This window comes from Zonotrichia leucophrys, chromosome 5, assembly GCF_028769735.1.
Source record: "Zonotrichia leucophrys gambelii isolate GWCS_2022_RI chromosome 5, RI_Zleu_2.0, whole genome shotgun sequence".
Lineage (NCBI taxonomy): Eukaryota > Metazoa > Chordata > Aves > Passeriformes > Passerellidae > Zonotrichia > Zonotrichia leucophrys.
In genome coordinates, this window is record NC_088175.1 from 47,184,500 (window position 1) to 47,192,315 (window position 7,816).

The 7,816-nt window shown below is 36.3% G+C and overlaps 1 protein-coding gene across 1 annotated transcript in view; it reads right to left on the reverse strand.

Annotated features, from left to right (window-relative positions):
* IRAG1 (inositol 1,4,5-triphosphate receptor associated 1) overlaps positions 1 to 6,043 on the reverse strand; it is a 96,257-nt gene extending 90,214 nt beyond the window's left edge. Inside the window, exons 1-4 of the mRNA XM_064715117.1 lie at positions 6,008 to 6,043; positions 3,346 to 3,427; positions 3,076 to 3,165; positions 2,495 to 2,612 (exon numbers count right to left, since the gene is read on the reverse strand). The gene's annotated coding sequence lies outside the window, so the exon portion shown is untranslated. The remainder of the gene's footprint in view (positions 1 to 2,494; positions 2,613 to 3,075; positions 3,166 to 3,345; positions 3,428 to 6,007) is intronic.
* Between the last annotated feature and the right edge of the window lie 1,773 nt (positions 6,044 to 7,816).

The following is a 7,816-nucleotide window of genomic DNA, read 5'->3' on the forward strand; positions in this document are numbered from 1 at the left end:
GGTCAAAACAAGTCTCTTCATCCTCTGCCATTGAAATTTAGGATATTTCACAGCAGCCTTCAGAGCTACAGAACAATCCTTCCCAGAATACAAACTCCAAAAAGAACTATCAGCCTCCCATGCTACAACAACAGCAGGTACATGCAGGTAACTTGAAAGAGGAAATGAAAAAACAGCATGATAGAGAAACCTCCCAAACTTGGAATATCATAATTAGCAACCATTCATCTTCACCTACCTGAGCTGTAGTTTTACATACACAAAACTTTGCAAGTGTTAGAGGAAAAATTATAACCTCCTGTAAAGAAAGAATTCTGGTGCAATTTAGGTCTTAACCCTCAGCAGAGTCTACTTAAGAGGGTAATATCAAAACAGGTTTTAAGACAACTAAAATGGATGTGTGTTCAAAACAAGTTTTCCAACATACAACAGAGCTTCTTCAAACACTTGTCAGGATTATGACTGGTTGTTTCAGAAGTTTCTCAGTGTGAGAATTAAACTTTTATTAAAGCTGCTATAAAAGCTGGCAAAAGAGCATCAAAGTTCTCCCTTCCAAAAATTTTTGGACTACCTAAATTTAATTTCTAGGCAAAATTATCTTTTTCCAATTTTTACACTAATTTTCAAGCTTTTAAGTGCTTTGTAGAATTGTTTGCTCTTATTTTAGACATATCATTTCTAAATCTGTTTCTTTCTTTTGCATTCCAACAGTCTCAATGGCCAGTAAAAGTTCCCACTAAATAGGCTGTATTCCCTAGTTAATCAGCAATAATAGCCTATTAGCAATCACCATGACTGAACCTGAGGTCAAGTTATACAAGCATTTTCATAATAGAGATAAGGTAGTAGAAAAAATATTTGCTGAAGTGACATGGCCATTCACATATATTCAAAGGATTTCAGGTATCCTTCATAGTGTTTAAATGTCTTTTTATAAACATCTGTTTACATGCCCATGGAAAATAATTACACTAAAGAAACCTAAGCCCCATATTTTTCTGTGTATTGCTGAATGGGACAGAACAGTAAGGGAAGTTCAGGCTAAACCTTTTGTTTAAAATCCAACAGCAAAGCAATGAAACTGATCGCCACAAGGGTTGAAAGGCTTCCATCACTAGTGTTTCAGACAGATGATTATCAGTATTGTATTCCTTAGGTACAGCTAAATTAAGAAAGAAATGTGGTTTTTCAAGATTATATAAGAAAACACAAAGACCCTTAGCACTGTTCAAAAATTATTCAATATTAGAAGCACATCTGAGAAAAAAAACATGAGAATGTGGTTTATTGCTTGTGCTGTATTTGATGAACACAAAGGAATTCAGCCTAAACCATAATTAGTTATTAACTAGCTAAAGGTGTTTCTCTAAGAAGTTTTGTGTTTCCAGCATATTATGAATTACCATACATGCACCCTGAGATTCTAAAATTATCTGCTAAGGCACAAATGAGAGCCCAGTCAGATAAGGAGGAGTCACTTGTGAAAGCACCTTCCTTCATTTCAATGGTCTGATCTGTACTCATGTATAGTCACTTGACTGATATAAATAAACTTTTACTCATACTTGCAGAGGCAACACAGTCCTGAGAGTTTCTTTACTGGCTTTTGAATCAATAGAATTCTTGACTGAGTGCCAGCAGTAGCTCTCCTAGTGGTAACATGCAAGCCAGAAGAAACACAACTCGACTTTCCATTGCAGGCTGAGCTTGCAGCTAGAAACGGTTTTATTTATAAACATGCTGCAACATGGGTGGCAACTCCAGCAGCAAAAACTGCAAGGCACCAACAGCACCTGACTGCTCTGGCAAACAAAAGCAGCTCAGAACTCCAGGCACACATCCACATGCATCTTTCTGAGAGAGAACAATTTAATTCCCTACACTATTCCATCTTACTCATTTTCAGGATGGTAGATATTGTTCTATTAAGTGCAAACCCCAAAGTTTCCAGACAGTTCACCATACAACATTTCTAGTGTAGTAGCTTGTTACTGCTGTGCCTGGATTCCATCAACAACAAAGCCTGGAAATACTAAATCCAGTATCTCCCAGTATAACCACTCTGACTTACCAGGGAAAACCAAATCTAGAAGACTCTGTGAGAAGGAATCCCTGAAAAGCTACAACTGAACATTTTTTTCTCTCTAAGTGTGGTTACCTGCTTCCGGGAAGTAGCATTTAACAGGTACTCAGTTAAATTACATTTAAATTGTTATTTCTTGCTGCTCCCACACCACCATTACCCCCTTGCCACATGGCTTTAGAAGTTGAGCAAGAGCTCACACAGTGAAATATGTGGAAATAGGTCCCAAATGATTTAGTGAACCATTCCTGACCGTACCTCCTTGCATCTTAAAATAACTTTTGCTTCTGCCTGATAACATTTACTGGTTCTCTTCCAACCTCAGGCCTTAATTCAAGAAGACAGCTAGCCTTCTGCTTAGTCCAGAATAAATGACTCTGCTTGCATGGATCAAGTTAATTGTAAACTTACATGTTGATAGGAGATATGAAAACAGGCTTTGAGCATGGCATCCCTCCACATCACTTCTCAGTCAGAACAAAGTGTCCCCAGCCTTCCAAGAAGAATGTGCATATAAACACATCAAGTGCTAGGGAGGAACACAGAACAGACACTTCTTAAATTAATTAATAGCTAGATATGCTATGTGCTATTACACTGGAGTTTTAAAGTAATCTGATTGTTTCCATCCCCAATATAAGATGATAAAACAGTTTTGCATTATTAGCAAGATGTGTGTTAAGACATAACATAGATTCATTGGCATAAAAGCCAAGTTTGAAAAGTTCACATTATCTTCCTGGGATGAAATAAATGACAGATAAGATTCCTACTTTACAAGTAGTAATTGGACCCAGCAGAATAATAGTTTCCATCTCGAGTGGGAAAGAAATTAGAATTATTACTTTTCTCTCCCATATATTTATTGTCCTTTCCCTTGGAGCAAAAGTCATTAGTGTGTGCAGGAAAATTAAATACTGCTATCTGAAAAATAAGAGATGTTAATGAAACACTGGGGTGAAGCAAAATTGAACAGATCATTCAGATCTCACCTGGCAGGATAAGACTGCGCACAAAAAGCAAGGATGTTGACCTGCTTAAACCTTGTCACTTTGGGTGCTTAAACAAAAGCAGAAAGTGTTCTGTAAGAGAAAAAAATAAGGGAGACATAGTAGAAAAGTAAATCATCAGAGAAAGGATTTCAGATGTTAGATACATGAAAATCAGTTGTTTTCCTCTATTTAATGCCTACATATAGAAGTCAGTATAGAGTTTATATTATAAATCACATTAATGAATAGGATGTTAGAACAAGCAGTCACCTCCAGGAAACAGAGGAAGATTTGTTGACATATTCCCATAAGCTTTCTTCATCTTCAGGCTCATTCTCAGGCTTCATCCTTCCTGAGAATTTCAGCACAAGTGCTCATTGTTATTTTTGGAACTGATTTCTGCACTCAAGTCCTTGCTTCTATAATGTGTTTTCCCTTCCCTAAGCTCTCTGTTAAAAACTTGGAGTTTAGAGAGCATACACAGATTTCAGAATGCAAATAATTGTTTTAAAAGGGCTATAACACAAATAGAACACATTTTAAATAAGATTAAGTTCTTCCACTACTTACCAACATTTTCCAAAGTACCATAATACTAGGAGAAGACATACAAATCTATATTTATCCTGCAGTATTTTCTTTCCATTTTCAGTACACAAGTAACATTCTGTTGAATAGGAAAAGTATCTTATTGTAAGCATTTTATGAAAAGCAAGTGTCATTATCAAATGCCAACATTTTAGGGCCAAGTACCTGTCAAAAAAACTACAAACATTTCATGCCTACTAATTTAATCAAAAAGACTAGAGGATGTTAGAGATATTAGATCTCAGTTGTTCTTGGGTTATCTGCTAATATTTCCATTGAAACATTAATATGATTTAATGTGTTAGAAATGTACTGTTCATTTCAAAGAATGTGGTATCAGAACTCAGAAGGTCTCTTGGAAGAAAGCTTTGGCAAAGAATAATCAGGGTAGTCCCCACTTCTCAGTATTCCTCTGAACAAGTGGAAACTTCTGTAAACTAAGTATTCCTAAAAGAGAGATGATACAGAATAGCAAAATTCCTAAAGTTCATCATAAGTAAATCTATTAAAAATTAATCTCTCTAGCTGCAACTCTATTTAAAGTCTTAAAGACAGCAATTTTTCCTAGCAAACATTTTATACCAAAAATCAGTGATACTTTCATTCTTCACATTTCAGCACTGCAAGGTCATTTGCTACTCCACAGCCTTTTGTGTAATCCTCTCTTGTCCTATTAATTGCTGACATGCATTTTAAACCTATAATGCTGATGCATAATCCCTAAAAACAGCCTTCACCAGGAAGGGAAAGGAGCAGGGGAATAATCGGCCTTTGCCCAGTAACTCTTTGTTTATGAGGTGTTTGTTTATCATTCAAACAAAATTCATCATTGAACAACTCAGGGTTTATCAATCACATCTTCCAGGGAAAAGTAACACGTTCGACATGTTGGAAAACACTAAGCCAAAGGCAAAACTCCACTAGGAAAATGCAAAGCTGTAAGCAGAGCAAATATCAAACTCCAGAGGGTGAGTCCAAATTCCCTGCAAACAGAACCCTGGCTGGTGACTGTGAATAGGAATCACCCCGTGCTTGCCAGAAGGTGGCAATAATGGCACTGTGCTTGCATGGACAGCTTTAGATTTAGAATACTGGGGAGCATTTAAGCATTAAAAAAATTAACTTCATAGAACTGCACTTTTACTGCTAACTTCTTATGGCACTTTTCATCTCCCACTAACCCGACAGGAGACAGAACAAAAGTTCTGTCCTACAACTACCTCTCTTAAGTTTTCTAAGAGAAATTCTATGAAGCAAAGCCAAGACTAGACTGTTTCTCTGATCCACTTTTTTAAACCACACTTTCATATACCTACTAAACACACTAAAGAGGTGGTAGATGGCTATCTGTGCAAAACCTAACAAAAACTGAACAATTTTGTAGATTTAGGTGACCATCTAACTCATAGAACACAATTCTGTGTATCAGATAAATAAGGCAAACACAATCATTTGATGAAGCACAAACAAAGAGTAATAATAAAAGTTACTAATCCTTTTATCCAGCATAAAATACTGCAGTTTTAGTAGCTACAAAAAATATTTCCTGGTCTGCAAAAACACAACACATTCCAGTGAAACATTAAATAAACCAGTAAGGACCATCCATCATTACAGCTCTGGTTTGTTACACTTCACGTAATTTTGATTGAAAAAAGTACCCATAACATTGCTCAAAATCCACTTAATATGACCTACTTCAGCATTTCTTGCCAGCAGGATAGAAAAACCTAACTCCTTAAAGTAACAGTTTTGATATAAACAGCTAATACAGCAGCCTCTGGAACTAGCACAAAATTAAACTAATTTTAAAAAACAATACCCATTTTCAGCATTTTTTTTTACCAGTCTGCCCAGCACTTTACTAGGCCTGTTTACTACCTTTTCAAGATGTACATATTCTGTCAGGATAGAAAATCCTAACTCCTTAAAGTAACAACTTTGAGATACACAGCTAATACAGCAGCCTCTGGAACTAGGACAATATTAAACTAATTTAAAAAAAAATTATAACCATTAAACCTATTTTCAGCACTTTTTTTAATCAGCCTGCCCAGCACTTTATTAAACCTGCCTACTACCTTTTTTAAGATGTACATATTGTGTCATGGCCTAAAACAGATTAATAAGTTGTGACAGCCCTAGACAGCTCTCCCAGGTGCATTCTGCCACTGCCTTACGTACAGCTCAGAGCTTTTATCCAAAAAATTAGCTGTATAGATATTTTGCTACTAAAATAACCTGCTCTCTATTGCTGAATATGTTGCAGTTGAGACAGCCACAACACACACAGCATCATCAAACGATTTCAGAAAGCTCCAACCCATACACAGTAACACCTTACCATATCAGAAGCCTTCAAGGGCCAGCCCATACAGAGCAACATCATCTCACCTCCAAAAGCTGCAAGCATCTGCCCCTCTTGTCCTTCAGCCCAACCTTTCATACCCCTTATTGCCCATGCACTGCACCTGTGAGCCCTCTGTTCCCTTGCTGAATGGTCAGTAACCCCTCAGCACTCCATGACTCATCACCTCCAACACTGCTCACCTGCCTTTCACAGCTGTATCCCATTGGGGATGGGGCTCAGGCACAGCCCCACTCCCAATTCCCACAACCGGTGTGCCCACACCCAGCTGGTTCTCATTGGGGATCATTTATTTAAGGACATGCACCTCAAGCACAAAGGGTAATTTGCTTGCAAAGAGAGGTGGTTAGGTAGGTAGAGGTCTTTTTTTTATACTGCTACTAAAGTACTTTCGTTAAGCTTAGTTTTCATTCCTGAAAAAGGTTTATAATTCCATATAATAATGAAGTTTCCAGAGGTTTTTTTTTACTGTCTATAATACATATCACAAGTGAAAGTTCAATTTGCTGTATCTTACTTTTGTTAGATCAGTTTTTTTTGTTTAATAAGACTTTGTTAACAATCCAATTTTAAAAGTAGTAAATTCAATTTCCCCAGTAATAAGATCCAATGAAATAAAAACAAAAGACAGCAGGATAAAACAAGCCTCTTTTCTTGAAATGTCCCCAAGCACCCATAAAGTGAAAAAAAGCAGCTGTTTTCACTAAAGCAGTAGTTTACACACTAAAGAGATGCTACCTAGCCAACAGTGACTTATGGTTATGAGTGTATATAGAAAGAAGTCTTCCTGCTTCAAACAATATAAAAGTCAATAGCATAGTAATAAAATTTTAAACTACTTAAAATGTGTGTAGTAGGTTTGTACCAGGGAGCAAGAATTGTTTTCCCTCCTTAACTTTGGCTTAATATTCTTAAGGTCTGACCCTATAAAATCTTTCATTAAAACTAATTTTATGTCCATGAGAAAATCTAGTTTTCTACAGCCACTGGTGAACAAATACCTCAGGAACAGGCTGTCTTTTCAATCCAAAGAGCTTCAGCATTAACTAAAATATCTAAAACGTATTTTATTTCTGGAAAATCAGCTTATAAATCATAAAAGAAGGCTTAGGAACTCTATTAATTAGCATCTGGCTCTGCATAAAATTGGTTCTGGCATGTTTTTAGTGCAAAAAATACACATTCCCATAAATTTCAACATCACTCTGCTTTCCTGCCACATTTCTCTAAAATAGGTATTTATGGAAGAAATCTACTCAAAGAGTAGAAGAAATATTTGGTAAATGCATTGCAGCAGGTAACTCATTTCAGAATAATTAGTGCAAGAAGAAAAATCAGATGGTCACATTCCAAATGTTAAGTAATCAAAAAATGCTACTTACTTCAGCTTCACAGAACAGCTGACACTGCAAGTCACCTAGTCATTACCCCTATGATATATAGGATTATAGTAATTCATACATATTTTTAAAATAAAATAATTTAATGCCTTATAGTTGTGACTATCGATTAATTCAAAGTTTTGTATTCTGTGGATGATTTGCTGTAAGACAAAATCGAGTTAACTCTAGGGTTTAACAGGCTGTGTAAATAACATCAGAGGTTGGGGAGGGGGGTTTTAGTCATTTCTGTAGAAATGTGTCTGAGGGTCTTTTAGTCTTACTACCCTTTTTTCCCTTTGGTACAACCATAAAAATAACCAGGATGGATCATAGGTTACTGTGATTGCTGTGTTTGATCCAAATATGCAATGTATCTGTCATCATAATTAGAAAAACAATTTGG